The sequence below is a fragment of the Chiloscyllium punctatum genome, chromosome 33 (genome assembly GCF_047496795.1).
Source record: "Chiloscyllium punctatum isolate Juve2018m chromosome 33, sChiPun1.3, whole genome shotgun sequence".
NCBI classification, from domain to species: Eukaryota; Metazoa; Chordata; class Chondrichthyes; order Orectolobiformes; family Hemiscylliidae; genus Chiloscyllium; species Chiloscyllium punctatum.
The window spans coordinates 8,266,606-8,283,294 of NC_092771.1; the positions used below are offsets into that span (position 1 = coordinate 8,266,606).

Sequence of the window (16,689 nt, forward strand, 5' to 3'; positions counted from 1 at the left end):
GTGTGTATGTATGTGTCTGTCTATTTGTGTGTCTAACTGTATTTCCATGCATGTGTATCTGTGTAGATATATGTGTGTGTGCCTGGCTGTGTATCTGAGTGTGTGTGTCTTATTGTATGTATATGCGTGTGCGTGTGTGTCTGAGGGATGGTGTGTATTGTACGACCGTATATGGCTCTGATTGTATTGATGACTATGGTTATCTGTGTAGGTGTGTGTGTGTATGTGTGTGTTCTGTGAGGTGGTATTTGGTTCAATGAGGATATGTGTACCTTCCATTGATACAAACTTACAATTATGTTGTGTGACACTATCACCGTGCTAAATGGGGCAGACTTGGATCAGATCTAGCAGCTCCAAGACTGGGCATCCATGAGGCACTGTGGGACATCCATCGCAGCAAAATTGTACTCCAGCACAATCTGTAACCTCATGGCCTGGCGTATCCCCCACTCAACCATTACCATCAAACCAAGGGATCAACCCTGGTTCAATGGAGAGTGCAGGAGGGCATGCCAGGAGCAGCACCAGGTATACCTGATGGTGAGATGTCAACCTGGTGAAGCCCCCAAACAGGATTACTTACGCCAAACACCATAAACAGCAAGTGATAGACAGAGCTAAGTGACCCCACAACTAATGGATCAGGTCTAAGCTCTACAGTCCTATCACATCCAATTTGGTAATGATGGTGGACAATTAAACAACTCAATAGAGGAAGAGGCTCCACAAATGTCCCCATCCTGAAAGATGGAAGAGCTGAGTACATTAGTGCAAAAGATAAGACTGAAGTATTTGTAACAATCTTCAGCCAGACAGGCTGAGTGGATGATCCATCTCAGCCTCCTTCAGTGCTTTATCTGGAGATTGAGGCCGATACTGAACGTGCACCATGAGATACCAGAGTGTCTCTGACTCTCAGTGACTGGACATTTGCTGTCTCTGAGGATGACACTCCTTATCACCAAGTAAAGTTTTTCAACTCCCATCATGCTCTTAGTTTACATCTGTAATTGGTTGGTTATGAAATCCATCTCTCCAGTCCAGTGATTAAGACCATTCTCCAAGCTCACTCATTCTAAACTGGTGTCTTCTCACTTACGGGTGTCAGTCTCACCATCAGAGATTTGTATGGATCGCATTCTTCCCCACCCTTCACATCAATACCGAAGACTTGTGCTTTTGAACGAGTCACTCCCTCAGCACTGACCCTCCGACAGTGCGGCACTCCCTCAGCACTGACCCTCCGACAGTGTGGCACCCCCTCAGCACTGACCCTCCGACAGTGTGGCACCCCCTCAGCACTGACCCTCCAACAGTGCAGCGTTCCCTCAGCACTGACCCCCCGACAGTGCCCACTCCCTCAGCACTGACCCTCCAACAGTGCGGCGCTCCCTCAACACTGACCCCCCCGACAGTGCCCACTCCCTCAGCACTGACCCTCCAACATTGCGGCGCTCCCTCAGCACTGACCCTCCGACAGTGCCCACTCCCTCAGCACTGACCCTCTGACAGTGCCCACTCCCTCAGCACTAACCCTCCGACAGTGCGGCGCTCCCTCAGCACTGACCCTCTGACAGTGCAGCACTCCCTCAGCACTGACCCTCTGACAGTGCAGCACTCCCTCAGCACTGACCCTCTGACAGTGCAGCACTCCCTCAGCACTGACCCTCTGACAGTGCAGCACTCCCTCAGCACTGACCCTCCGACAGTGCCCACTCCTTCAGCACTGACCCTCCGACAGTGCAGCGCTCCCTCAGCACTGACACTCTAACAGTGACAACTCCCTCAGCACTGACCCTCTAACAGTGCGGCACTCCCTCAGTACTGACAGTGTGGCACTACCTCAGTACTGACCCTCTGACAGCGCGACGCTCCCTCAGCACTGACCCTCCGACAGTGCGGCGCTCCCTCAGCACTGACCCTCCGACAGTGCGGCACTCCCTCAGCACTGATCCTCCAAATGTGCGGCACTCCCTCACCGCTGACTCTCTGACAATTTGGCACTCCTTCAGCACTGACACTCCAACAGTGCCCACTCCTTCAGCACAGACCCTCCGACAGTGCGGCACTCCCTCAGTACTGACCCTCCGACAGTGTGGCACTCCCGCAGCACTGACCCTCTGACAGTGTGGCGGTCCCTCAGCACTGACCCTCCGACAGTGCGGCGTTCCTTAGTACTGACCCTCCGAGAGTGCGGCACTCTCTCAGCGCTGACCCTATGACAATTTGGCACTTCCTCCACTGACCCTCCGACAGTGTGGCACTCCCTCAGCACTGACCCTCCAACAGTGCGGTACTCCCTCAGCACTGACCCTCCGACAGTGCGGCACTCCATCAGCACTGACCCTCCGACAGTGCGACGCTCCCTCAGCACTGACCCTCCGACAGTGCAGCACTCCCTCAGCACTGACCCTCCGACAGTGTGGTACTCCCTCAGCACTGACCCTCTGACAGTGCGGCACTCCCTCAGCACTGACCCTCCGACAGTGCGGCACTCCCTCAGCACTGACCCTCTGACAATTTGGCACTCACTCAGCACTGACCATCTGACAGTGTGGCACCCCCTCAGCACTGACCCTCTGACAGTGCGGCACTCCCTCAGCATTGACCCTCCGACAGTGTGGCACTCCCTCAGTACTGACCCTCTGACAGTGTGGCACTCCCTCAGTACTGACCCTCCGACAGTGTGGCACTCCCTCAGCACTGACCCTCCGACAGTGCGGCACTCCCTCAGCACTGACCCTCCGACAGTGCGGCACTCCCTCAGCGCTGGCCTTCTGACAATTTGGCACTCCTCAACACTGACCCTCTGACAGTGTGGCACTCCCTCAGCACTGACCCTCTGACAGTGTCCACTCCCTCAACACTGACCATCCGAGGTGTGGCACTCCCTCAGCACTGGCCCTCCGACAGTGCGGCACTCCCTCAGCACTGACCCTCCAACAGTGCGGTGCTCCCTCAGTACTGACCCTCCTACAGTGCGGCACTCCCTCAGTCCTGACCCCCCAGACAGTGCAGCACCAGCACTCCCTCAGCACTGACCCTCCAACAGTGTAGCCCTCCCTCAGCGCCGACCCTCCAACAGTGCGGCACTCCCTCAGCACTGACCCTCCGACAATTTTGCACTCCCTCAGCACTGACCCTCCGACAATTTGGCACTCGCTCAGCACTGACCCTCCAACAGTGCGGCACTCCCTCAGCACTGACCCTCCGACAATTTGGCACTCCCTCAGGACAGCCAGCGAGGCAGCATCCAAGAAACAGGAGAATCGATGTTTCGAGCATAAGGTCTTCATGAGGAATGTTGTAGGATAGATCCAAGGAGACAGAGAGATAAATGGGATGGGGGTGAGCTTGTGGGGAAGGTAGCTGGGAATGCAATAGGTAGATGAAGGTTGGGCTGATGGTGATAGGTCAGAGAAGAAGGTGGAGCGGATAGGTGGGAAGGAAGATAGACAGATAGGAAAGTTCAAGGGGGCGATGCCAAGTTGGAGGGTTGGATCTGGGATGAGGTGGGGGAGGGGAGATTAGGAAACCAGCGAAATTCTGTGTGGTAGGAGGGTCCCAAGGTGGAAGATGAGGTGTTCTTCCTGCAGTCATTTGAACATCACTGGAACACACCCCCTAAACATCCAGTGCCCTGTGGTCCAGTAGCCATGTCACGGATTCTTGTGACCCTCCAGCCCCATTCCACAATGGAACTCCACGTGCTTCCAGTAGAATCAGCAGGGAGAAGGTAACTATCAAACTTATGATCCTATGGAATTGTTGTTTCAAAAATGAAAAAGCAGCTCTAACAGTCCCGAAGTTTGGGGTGTCTTTCCCAAAACAAATTAGAGGTGGATGGGTTTCACCTCAACTTGAAATGAATTGGCTGCTACATGGGCTTTGTCGCTTCCTTGAATGAAATAAATTTAGTCGTTAGAAATGAGAAGTGGCTTTTTTTTAAAGGAGGCACTGGACATTTGGCAGGAGGGGAGAAGGGACTTCGACAGAGATTGCTGCTGGACCGATTGTAGTGGCTTAGCATTGGGAAATCACGAGTGTCATTTCAAAACTTGCAGTTGACACAAAAGAGGGCAACAAATATAAATGATTTGGATGTGATCATTGCAGGTACAGTTAGTAAGTTTGCAGATGACACCAAAATTGGAGGTGTAGTGGACAGCGAAGAGGGTTACCTCAGATTACAACAGGATCGTGATCAGATGGGCCAATGGGCTGAGGAGTGGCAGATGGAGTTTAATTCAGATAAATGTGAGGTGCTGCATTTTGGGAAAGCAAATCTTAGCAGGACTTATACACTTAATGGTAAGGTCCTCAGGAGTGTTGCTGAACAAAGAGACCTTGGAGTGCAGGTTCATAACTCCTTGAAAGTGGAGTTGCAACTAGATAGGATAGTGAAGAAGGCGTTTGGTATGCTTTCCTTAATTGCTCAGAGTGTTGAGTACAAGAGTTGGGAGGTCATGTTGTGGCTGTACAGGACATTGGTTAGGCCATTGTTGGAATATTGCATGCAATTCTGGTCTCCTTCCTATCGGAAAGATGTTGTGAAACTTGAAAGGGCTCAGAAAAGATTTACAAGGATGTTGCCAGGACTGGAGGATTTGAGCTATAGGGAGAGGCTGAACAGGCTGGGGCTGTTTTCCCTGGAGCGTCAGAGGCTGAGGGGTGACCTTATTGAGGTTTACAAAATCATGAGGGACATGGATAGGATAAATAGACAAGGTCTTTCCTCTGGGGTACGGGAGTCCAGAACTAGGGGGCTTGGGTTTAGAGTGCGAGGGGAAAGATATAAAAGAGACCTAAGGGGCAACGTTTTCACGCAGAGGGTGGGTACGTGTATGGAATGAGCTGCCAGAGGAAGTGGTGGAGGCTGGTACAATTGCAACATTTAAGAGGCATTTGGATTGGTATATGAATAGGAAGGGTTTGGAGGGATATGGGCCGGGTGCTGGCAGGTGAGACTAGATTGGGTTGGGATACCTGGTTGGCATGGATGGATTGGACCGAAGGGTCTGTTTCCATGTTGTACATCTCTATGACTCTAGGATCACTTCAATTCCCTCAAGGACATGCTAGTCCAAGGCCCCTTCCGCTGCCAAATTCTCGCCACCTAATGACTGGAGGAAGAACACTTTATCTTCCACCTTGGGACTCTCCAACCACATGGCATCGATGTGGATTTCTCCAGTTTCCTCATCTCCCCTCCCCCCACCTCATCCCAGATCCTACCCTCCAACTCGGCACCACCCTTTTGAGTTTTCCTACCTGTCCATCTTCTTTCCCACCTATCTGCTCCACCCTCCTCTCCAATCTATCACCATCACCCCCATCCTCATCTACCTATCGCATTCCCAGCTAACTCCCCACCCCCCACCCCCCCCTTACCCCCCTCCCATTTATCTCCGAGTCCCCTTGGATCACAAGCCTCATTCCTGAAGAAGAGCCGATGCTTGAAACGTTGATTCTCCTGCTTCAGGGATGCTGCCTGACCGGCTGTGCTTTTCCAGCACCACACCTTTTGCTTGTTTCAGTACTGACCCTCCGACAGTGCGGCACTCCCTCAGCACTGACCCTCCAACAGTGCAGCACTCCCTCAGCACTGACCCTCCGACAGTGCAGCACTCCCTCAGCACTGACCCTCCGACAGTGTCCACTCCCTCAGCACTGACCCTCCAACAGTGCAGCACTCCCTCAGCACTGACCCTCCGACAGTGCAGCACTCCCTCTGTACTGATCCTCCGACAGTGCAGCACTCCCTCAGCCCTGACACTCCAACAGTGCAGCACTCCCTCCGTACTGATCCTCCGACAGTGCAGCACTCCCTCTGTACTGATCCTCCGACAGTGCAGCACTCCCTCAGCCCTGACACTCCAACAGTGCAGCACTCCCTCAGCACTGACCCTCCGACAGTGCAGCACTCCCTCCGTACTGACACTCCAACAGTGCAGCACTCCCTCAGCCCTGACTCTCCAACAGTGCAGCACTCCCTCAGCACTGACCCTCCGACAGTGCAGCGCTCCCTCCGTACTGACCCTCCAACAGTGCAGCACTCCCTCAGCACTGACCCTCCGACAGTGCAGCGCTCCCTCAGCACTGACCCTCTGACAGTGCAGCGCTCCCTCCGTACTGACCCTCCAACAGTGCAGCACTCCCTCAGCACTGACCCTCCGACAGTGCAGCACTCCCTCAGCACTGACCCTCCGACAGTGCAGCGCTCCCTCCGTACTGACCCTCCGACAGTGCGGCACTCCCTCAGCACTGACCCTCCGACAGTACGGCACTCTCTCAGCACTGACCCTCCGACAGTGCAGCACTCCCTCAGCACTGACCCTCCGACAGTGCGGCACTCCCTCAGCACTGACCCTCCGACAGTGCAGCACTCCCTCCGTACTGATCCTCCGACAGTGCAGCACTCCCTCAGCCCTGACTCTCCAACAGTGCAGCACTCCCTCGGCACTGACCCTCCGACAGTGCAGCGCTCCCTCCATACTGACCCTCCGACAGTGCAGCGCTCCCTCCGTACTGACCCTCCAACAGTGCAGCACTCCCTCAGCACTGACCCTCCGACAGTGCGGCACTCCCTCAGTACTGACCCTCCGACAGTGCAGCGCTCCCTCCGTACTGACCCTCCAACAGTGCAGCACTCCCTCAGCACTGACCCTCCGACAGTGCAGCGCTCCCTCCGTACTGACCCTCCGACAGTGCGGCACTCCCTCAGTACTGACCCTCTGACAGTGCAGCACTCCCTCAGCACTGACCCTCCGACAGTGCGGCACTCCCTCAGTACTGACCCTCCGACAGTGCGGCACTCCCTCAGCACTGACCCTCCGACAGTGCAGCACTCCCTCAGCACTGACCCTCCGACAGTGCAGCACTCCCTCAGCACTGACCCTCCGACAGTGCGGCACTCCCTCAGTACTGACCCTCCGACAGTGCGGCACTCCCTCAGCACTGACCCTCCGACAGTGCGGCATCCCTCAGCACTGACTCTCCGACAGTGCGGCACTCCCTCCGTACTGACCCTCTGACAGTGCGGCACTCCCTCAGCACTGACTCTCCGACAGCAGTGCAGTATTCTCAGTATTGTATTGGAAGAGTGTGTATTGATTTTGCTCAGCTCTCTGGAATCATTTTTGAGCCAGAAAATTGTCTGAGTATGAGTCAAGCGCAGTAACCATTGGGACACGGTTGCTGTGGTTTAGATAGCATTGTCACCAAATGCAGCTTGGAGCACTGACACTGACTGTCACGTAATGCTGCACTGTCTCTCGGGACACTGCTGTTCCACTGTGGACAGTGCAGTGCTGAGCTGAGTGAGATTTTCCCCATTCGGGAATGTTTCATTCCCACTGGAGCTCAAACAGCCTCAGGTGAAGGTATCAAGTGGATCACAGATTGTAGGATAAGGAGTACAGGGAGACCTTGAACTGAATTATGTTGCAGAGTTTGGTCAAACATCTGCACCATTCCACTGGTTAGTCAGTGACAATCCACGCTGATTAATATTTCATTCTGATTGGGAAACACTTCCACAGATTCTCACCCATAGATGTCTCTCACAGCCTCTTGTGTCCTAAATACTCAATGTTGACATCAGAGAGAGTTGTACAATTAATAAGAGCAGTAAAATTTGCCTTTGAACTGAAACCTGCAGCGAATGTTTGAAAAAAGCTGCTGGACCCAACTACACAGTTCAACATTGATGCTGAACAATGAGTCTCCAAGACCCAGGGGTAGGGGGGAAACTACAATCACCCACCCCCTCCTCACTCCCCATCCCCTTCCCTCACCCCTCCCCCCCACTCCCCTCCCCATTCCTTCATCCCCACCTCCCTCCTCACTCCCCCTCCCCATTCCCCCACTCCCCTCACTTTCCTCACTGACCTGCTTTGCCCGTTGTCCCAGTGTGTGTGAATATTCTGAGTGTGCACTGGAATCCCCGGAGCCAGGGAGATTCCAGTTGACATTAGGGAAACATCTGAGAGAATCGCAGTCAGTTTTGGCAGATGAAGGGAGTGAGTCTGAGCACCTTTTCAGATCATTGTTCCTCTCCAACTGTGCACAGACTCAGCTACAGTGAAGCTTCCCTTTTATCCTGTGATTTGAGGCCACGCAATGAGTTTATATTCTTTACAAACTGGTCAAGGTGAAGGCAAAGTCAAGGAGGATCTTCAGACCTAGATTTCAAAGTAACTTGGTTTGTGATATGTTCACACTAAGCTGCTGTACATGGTAATCCCAGATGTACCAGGCTCTGATCTATAGTTTGATTATTCAATATCATCTGCATCTGTTCACGTCCATGTCTTCTCAAGGCTGTCTCTCATTCCAGACTGTAGCCTAGTCTGGCCTGCTCTATGTGATCTCTGTTCTACCTCTGTTCTAACATTGCTCTCTGTGTTATTTACACTCAGCAATGTGCAGCACTGTGGCATCATCACAAGATTTCTCCAGGGTCCTGAAGTCCTTACACAGCAGTGAGCTCCCAGTCACAGTGATTCCAGCCTCAAACTGTTAGCATTCCCTTCTGAGCTACAACTTATTCCATTTCCCTGTTCATTGGTCACTCTCTGTTACCTTCCTCACTGTGTCTGTACCTTTCATTCACATTGGTCCTTCACTTGCTAACCCTCCCTCACTCTACCATCATTTTCACTCCTCATTCACTCTTCCTCGTTCTCCTCACTTCTGTTTTAATCCTTCTCCTTCTGTCCTTCTGCTTACTATTTCCTGATGCTGCACAGTGCAGTCCAAAGTGCTGGGCAGTTTTCTCTGTCACTGGGCTAGTAATCCAGAAGCTCAGGCTAATGTTCTGGGAACATGGATCTGACTCCCACGGTGACATCAAATGAAATTTGAATTCAATAAAAGTGCCTTCTGCTCATGTGCTGTAAAGAATCATTCTGTCTGTGGAGCTCCCTGTCACGGGGAGAATGTGTTTCAGGGAAATCAGGATAGGTAAGAGAGGGGAAGGGGTAGACTGTCAGGCGGTGGGGGGGGAGTGAGACGTCGTCTGCAACTAATGTCTCCATAAAGTCTCTCAGTTTCAGAAATCACAGACTTGTCACAGTGCAGAGGGGTGGCCATTCAGCCCCTCTGTCAATGTTAGCTCTGTGGATGAGCACCTCACTTAGTGCCATTCCATCTCCTCCCCTGCACATTCTTCCTTTTTAAATAACTGTCTAAATGAGTCGATTAAAGCCGTCTGCACCAAAATCTCCAGAATTGCATTCCAGATACTCACTGTGTTTAAAAAAAAACCTTCCTCAGATCATTTCTGTTGCTTTTACTCTTTACTGTCAATCTGCACTCTCTTGATCTTGTGGGAACAGTTTCTCCCTTATTCTTCTATCCAGACCTCTCAGGATCGTCTCTCAGGCTTACCTTCTGCAAGGAAAACAATCCTAGCTTCTTCAGTTTGTCCCCAGAATATGGGTTCCTGATCCCGAGAACTTAAACTCCTCTGCGCTTGTGGCCACAGCCTTCCCAAAGTGCAGTGCCCAGAGCCCAGGGTTACAAGTTTTCTGTAACTGCAGCACAGCCTTCTTGTTCAGTGCTCTAATCCCTTACCAATAATTCTGGGATACTGTGTGCCTTATTCAATGTTGTCCTGACCTGCCTATTCAATGTCAATGACTTATCCTGGTCTCTCTCTGCTCCTACACCCACTTTAGAGAAACACATTGCACAGGTCGTTCTGCAATAGTTACATTCCTCTCCATCCCCGCACTATAGAAAATTGCACTTTAGAAGATCGTTATACCCATTCAGTAGAATGTTCGCAGTAATCAAACAGCATCCACAATTCGTCAGTCACATTATATCCAACCCGCATTGATGAAACATGCGTTATGCCAGAATAACCTGGTACATGGTCTTCCTACCAAAATGTACCCTCACCTTCCTCTGGATTGAAGTGAGCTTCCCCATGTCTGTCCACTCCAGCAGCTTGTTGTTGTACTTTGGAGTTCTACCCACTCTTCCTCGTGGTTTACAATGGTCCCAGGGTATATATGGTCCACAGATATTAACATTGCCCCCTGTGTACCTTATGTCCAGTAAAGCCCCTGGAGGGAGGGAGGGAAGGGTGGGATGGTTTGAGACGGAAGGATAATGGCCAGGGAGCCTGCAACTTCCAACTTCACTTCCCCCATTTTCCTTGGATGCATTCCCTCTATTCTGTGTGCCTTGTCAATTTTAAGGCAGGGAATCTCTCCAGTACTGAACCTGTCTCTTAAGGGGAGGCAGATTGAAACTAGAGATAAGGAGAAATTACCTCTTTCAAAGGATTGAGTGTCTGTGGAACACCCTCCCACAGTGTCGTAGATGCTGGGAGATTGAATAAATTTAAGAAGGAGATAGATTCTTAACTGGTTGAAGGGTTATGGAAATCAGGCAGGGAAGTGGGGTTAATCCAGAGATGAGATCAGCTTTGATTGTATCAAATGGTGGAGCAGACTCCAGGGGCTGAATGACCAACTCTTGCCCGAGTTCTTATGAACATCATCTTCCTCACAGCTATCAGAGTTATGAACAGACCTCTCATGTATTAGAGCTGATCTTTCTCTGTAGCTGTAACACTATATTCTCCATTCTGTTCTGTTACCCTGATGTACTTAGGTAAGATATGATCTGTATGGTTGGCACGCAAAACAATATTTTTCACTGTATCTCAGTCCATGTGACAATAATAAATCAAATCAAGAGCAAATCAGCCAGAGAACAAAGTTAGAAAAATCTTAAAACTCAAAGCAAAGCAAAATTTCAACTTATTCCTCAACATCATCAATCCACAGTAATGCAAATCCAGAGAAATTATACTTTTAAACAGTTGGGATTGAGTGAATCCTTTGAGTCTGATGGCAGTACAAATATACTCAAGAGGACAAAAAGAGGACTGATGAAGGCAGAGTGATGGATGTTGTCTATGTGGACTTCAGTAAGGCGTTCGACAAGGTTCCACATGGTAGACTGGTTAGCAAGGTTAGATCGCATGGAGTCCAGAGAGAGCTAGTCATTTGGATACAAGATTGGCTTGACAGTAGAAGTCAGAGGGTTGTGTCAGAGAGTTGCTTTTTAGACTGGAGGCCTGTGACCAGCCCTATGCCATAGGATTGGTGCTGGGGTCCACTGCTTTTCAACATTTATATAAATGTTTCAGATGTGATCATAAGAGGTATCGTTAGTAAGTTTGCAGATGACACCAAAATTGGAGGTGTAGTGGACAATGAAGAAAGTTATCTGGGATTACAACAGGATCTTGATCAGATGGGGACTGGCAGATGGAGTTTACCTTAGATAAATGCGAGGTGCTGCATTTTGGAAAAACAAATCAGAGCAGGACTTCTACACCTAATGGTAAGGTCCTCAGGAGTGTTGCTGAACAAGGAGACCTTGGAGTGCAGGTTCATAGCTCCTAGAAAGTGGAGTTGCAGGTAGACAGGATAGTGAAGAAGGTGTTTGGTATGCTTTCCTTTATTGGTCAGAGTATTGAGTACAGGAGTTGGGAGGTCATGTTGCAGCTGTACAGGACATTGATTAAGCCAGTGTTGGAATATTGAATGCAATTCTGGTTTCCCTGCTATAGGAAAGACATTGAGAAACTTGAAAGGGTTCAGAAAAGATTTACAAGGATGTTGCCAAGGCTGGAAGGTTTGAGCTATAGGGAGAGGCTGAATAGACTGAGGCTGTTTTCCCTGGAGCGTCGGAGGTTGAGGGGTGACCTTATCAAAGTTTATAAAATCATGAGGGGCATGGATAGGATAAATAGCCAAGGTCTTTTTCCCAGTCTAGGGGAGTCCAAAACTAGAGGGCATAGGTTTAAGGTGAGAGGGCAAGATTTAAAAGGGACCGAGGGGGCAACATTTTCATGCAGAGTGTGGTGTGTGTGTGAAACGAGCTGCCAGAGGAAGTGGTGGAGGCTGGTACAATTGCAACATTCAAAAGGCATCTGGATGGGTATATGAATAGGAAGGGTTTAGAGCGATATGGCCCAGGTGCTGCGAAATGGGACTAGATTGGGTTGGGATATCTGGTTGGCAAGAATGAGTTGGACTGAGGGTCTGTTTCTGTATTGTACATCTCTATGACTCTATGACTATGACTATGACAAGTGTGTAAGTTTAACTTGACCGATTCTCCCTAATTTCTATCCTTAGAATGTGGAGTCTCCTTTCGTGAATACTGATAGGACCAATAGCTTAGACTTTCTCAGCTTCTAATAACCTGAAGATTTCTAACCAACCATTCTGGTCTGGGAGTTGCACAAACCAATTTTTTTTTTAACTGAGCTAACTTATCCCTTTAACTGCTCTGAAAATGAAACTCTTCTTTTCAAAGAGAGAGACGATACTTGCTCCTGACCTTAGTTAGATTTCTAAATTAAAAACAATTGTCTGTGCTGAAAATCTGAAACAAAATCAGAAATGTCTGGATTAATTCAACAGGTCTGACAGCATGCAGTATCTGAAGAAGGGGCTCTGGACCCAAAACGTTAACTCTGTTTCTCTCTCCAAAGGTGTTACCAGACTTGCTAAGTTTCTCCAGCACTTTCTGCTCCTTTTTCCTAGTTACAGCTCATCTGAACTACCCTAAAAGTCTTCATTTGCTGAATTTCTAAACCATAGAATCAACCCTTGATCATTCTAAACAGCAAACAAGGTAATGGCCTTCAGTGTTTATTCCAGCTGTCACAAACCCACCCTCGGTATTAAGAATGTTGCCTGAATATCTCAGGTGTTCCTGCTTTCTGACAGTTATAGAAGAACTGTCTGACTCAGCTTTGCTTTAAAAATAGCCCTTTACAAAATTAACTCTGTCGATGGACCACTAGTTTGTATTCCAAACTCTAAAAGTGATATCAGTATGTAAATCATGCACCTTTCATTTACTGACCACCAAGAATTGCTCTTGAACTGAGTGGCTTGTTGGACTATTTCAGAGGATGGGCAGGAGTCAATGCCGTTGGTAGGGAATCACACGCAGGATAAAGGCAGCAGATTTCCTTCTTCTCTTCAGGACATGAGGGAACCAGATGGACTTTTATAACAATTGATAGTTTTACAGTCACCAGCACTGAGGGTTAGGGTGAAAGACAAGGCTGGTAGGTATAGGGTAAGCTGGATGATTGGAGAAATTGAGGTTTTGGTTAAGAAGCAAAAGGAAGCATATGTCAGGTATAGACAGGATAGATCGAGTGAATCCTTAGAAGACTATAAAGGCAGTAGGTGTATACTTAAGGGAGAAATCAGGAGGGCAAAACAGGGACATGAGATAGCTTTGGCAAATCGGGTTAAGGAAATTCCAAAGGGTTTTTACAAATACATTAAGGACAAAAGGGTAACTAGGGAGAGAATAGGGCCCCTCAAAGATCAGCAAGGCGGCCTTTGTATGAAGCCACAGAAAGTGGGGGAGATACAAAATGAATATTTTGCATCAGTATTTACTGTGGAAAAGGATATGGAAGATATAGACTGTGGGGAAATAGATGGTGACATCTTGCAAAATGTCCATATTACAGAGGAGGAAGTGTTGGATGTCTTGAAACGGTTAAACGTGGTTAAACCTCCAGGATCTGATCAGGTGTACCATAGAACTCAATGGGAAGCTAGGGACGTGATTGCTGGGCCCCTTGTTGAGATATTTGTATCATCGATAGTCACAGGTGAGGTGCTGGAAGACTGGAGGTTGGCAAACGTGGTGCCACTGTTTAAGAAGGGTGGTAAGAACAAGCCAGGGAACTATAGACCGGTGAGCCTGACGTCGGTGGTGGGCAAGTTGTTGGAGGGAATCCTGAGGGACAGGATGTACATGTATTTGGAAAGGTCAGGACTAATTAGAGATAGTCAACATGACTTTTACATAGGAAATTATGTCTTATGAACTTGATTGCGTTTTTTGAAGAAGTAACAAAGAGGATTGATGAGGGCAGAGCAGAAGATATGATCTATATTTTTTTTTAGATTAGATTACTTACAGTGTGGAAACAGGCCCTTCGGCCCAACAAGTCCACACCGCCCCACCGAAGCGCAACCCACCCATACCCCTACATCTACCCCTTACCTAACACTAGGGGCAATTTAGCATGGCCAATTCACCTGACCTGCACATCTTTGGAGTGTGGGAGGAAACCAGAGCACCCGGAGGAAACCCACGCAGACACGGGGAGAATGTGCAAACTCCACACAGAGAGTCGCCTGAGGCAGGAATTGAACCCGGGTCTCTGGCGCTGTGAGGCAGCAGTGCTAACCACTGTGCCACCATGCCGCCCTATGGACTTCAGTAAGGCATTCGACAAGGTTCCCTATGGGAGACTGGTTAGCAAGGTTAGATCTCACATAATACAGGGAGAACTAGCCATTTTTATACAGAACTGGCTCAAAGGTAGAAGACAGGGGGTGGTGGTGGAGGGTTGTTTTTCAGACTGGAGGCCTGTGATCAGTTGAGTGCCACAAGGATTGGTGCTAGGTCCACTACATTTCGTCATTTATATAAATGATTTGGATGTGAGCGTAAGAGGTACAGTTAGTAAGTTTGCAGATGACACCAAAATTGGAGGTGTAGTGGACAGCGAAAAAAGTTACCTCAGATTACAACAGGATCTGGACCAGATGGGCCAATGGGCTGAGAAGTGGCAGATGGAGTTTAATTCAGATAAATGCAAGGTGATGCATTTTGGGAAAACAAATCTTAGCAGGACTTATACACTTAATGGTAAGGTCCTAGGGAGTGTTACTGAACAAAGAGACCTTGGACTGCAGGTTCATAGCTCCTTGAAAGTAGAGTCGCAGGTGGACAGGATAGTGAAGAAGGCGTTTGGTTTGCTTTCCTTTATTGGTCAGAGTATTGAGTACAGGAGTTGGGAGGTCATTTTGTGACTGTACAGGACATTGGTTAGGCAACTTTTGGAATACGGGGTGCAGTTCTGGTCTCCTTCCTATCAGAAGGATGTTGTGAAACTTGAAAAGGATCAGAAGAGATTTACAAGGATGTTGCCAGGGTTGGAGGATTTGAGCTAAAGGGAGAGGCTGAATAGATTGGGGCTGTTTTCCCTGGAGCGTCGGAGCCTGAGGGGTGACCTTATAGATGTTTATAAAATCATGAGGGGCATGGCTAGGATAAATAGACAAGGTCTTTTCCCAGGAGTGGGGAGTCTACAACTAGAGGGCATAGGTTTAGTGTGAGAGGGGACAGAAACAAAAGGGACCTAAGGGACAACTTTCTCACGCAGAGGGTGGTGCATGTATGAAATGAGCTGCCAGAGGAAGTGGTATAGATTGGTACAAATACAGCATTTAAAATGCATCTGGATGGGTATATGAATAGGGTGGGCTTAGAGGGATATGGGCCAAGTGCTAGCAACTGGGACTAGATTCGGTTGGGATATCTGGTCAGCATGGTTGAGTTGGACCGAAGGGTCTGTTTCTGTGCTGTGCATCTCTGTGACTCTATGTGTATACATCATGCACATGTAACTTCACCACACATAGCCCGTGCACACATGTACACACACTGTGCTCACGTACATAATCCGTGAATGTGTACATGCATGGAGATGGAGTATACCCATTAATGGTTATGGGATCTATTTGCTTATGAGCTGTTAACTTGCCAGTCGCTCAAAGGGCCCATCGTTATTGTCCCCCGCCCAGGATAGTTTCAGGGGTTCCTGCTCCCTGATGCTCAGTACCACCCCTCCCCCACCAAGAGCAGGTTCCTGTGGTAAGAATCTGGAGCGGTCTCTGATGAATCATTTACCGCAGCCTGGAACATAGAGTCTGAACATAGACAGTGTTTCCTGATGATTTCATGCCTTGTCAGGTATATGAATATCTCACTGTGAGTGCTGTTTCAGCACAGAAACCTGAGATTTCACAAGGCAATCCCTGGCCACAGACTGGACCACGCTCCCCTCAATCGATCGTTATCTCTGCATTGAGGATATGAGCTGACCACCTGTTACTAATGACAGACCCCAAGCACGCTCAGTGGTTGTTGCACGTTAATGCAGTGTGATGGCGAATCAGGAAGATGAACAGATACCACCACCCTCCCCATTGACTGTGAGAGTGGGATCCTACCCTCAACTCTCTCCACCAGTTGAAGCGTTGGTACCTGGCCAAGTGGCTACAATAACAAACTGGGAATGTCCCTGGAGCAGTCAGCCATTGGACTGGACTCATGCCGCCCATTCCTGGGGTTGGGTTTTCCATGGGGAAAGGTGGGAGCAGGTAATTTTCCCGCTCAGCTCAGCTGGCTTCAGGGAGCTGGAGGTGGGAACAGGACTTTGTTGGAAACAGGTCATAGGGGCTGGCGTACACTGAGCTGGCCTGGCATAACGCACCCAGCTCCACTCTCTGACACTTTGCCCTAGTCAGTTTATTCAATATTAGCTCTCATTCTGTCCATGCCAACACATTCACCTTCACCCACCCCAGCAAAGGCCCCTCACAGAATCTTGATCAGTACAGCACAGAACAGACCCTTCTGCCCCCTATGTCTCTGCTAACCATGATGCCATTCTAAGCTAATCCCACCTGCCTGCACATGGTCCATATCCCTCTATCCCCTGCCTGTTCATGTATCTGTCTAAATGCCTGTTAAACATTGCTATTCTATCTGTGTCTCCCACCTCCCCTCGCAGCACATTCCAGGTACCTCCCACCCTCTGGGTAAAACACT

The 16,689-nt window shown here is 49.3% G+C and overlaps 1 protein-coding gene across 16 annotated transcripts in view; it reads left to right on the forward strand.

Annotated features, from left to right (window-relative positions):
- Nucleotides 1-16,689, forward strand: part of LOC140458399 (leucine-rich repeat and immunoglobulin-like domain-containing nogo receptor-interacting protein 1) — a 548,017-nt gene that overhangs the window by 427,105 nt on the left and 104,223 nt on the right. The gene's annotated exons all lie outside the window — the stretch shown is intronic.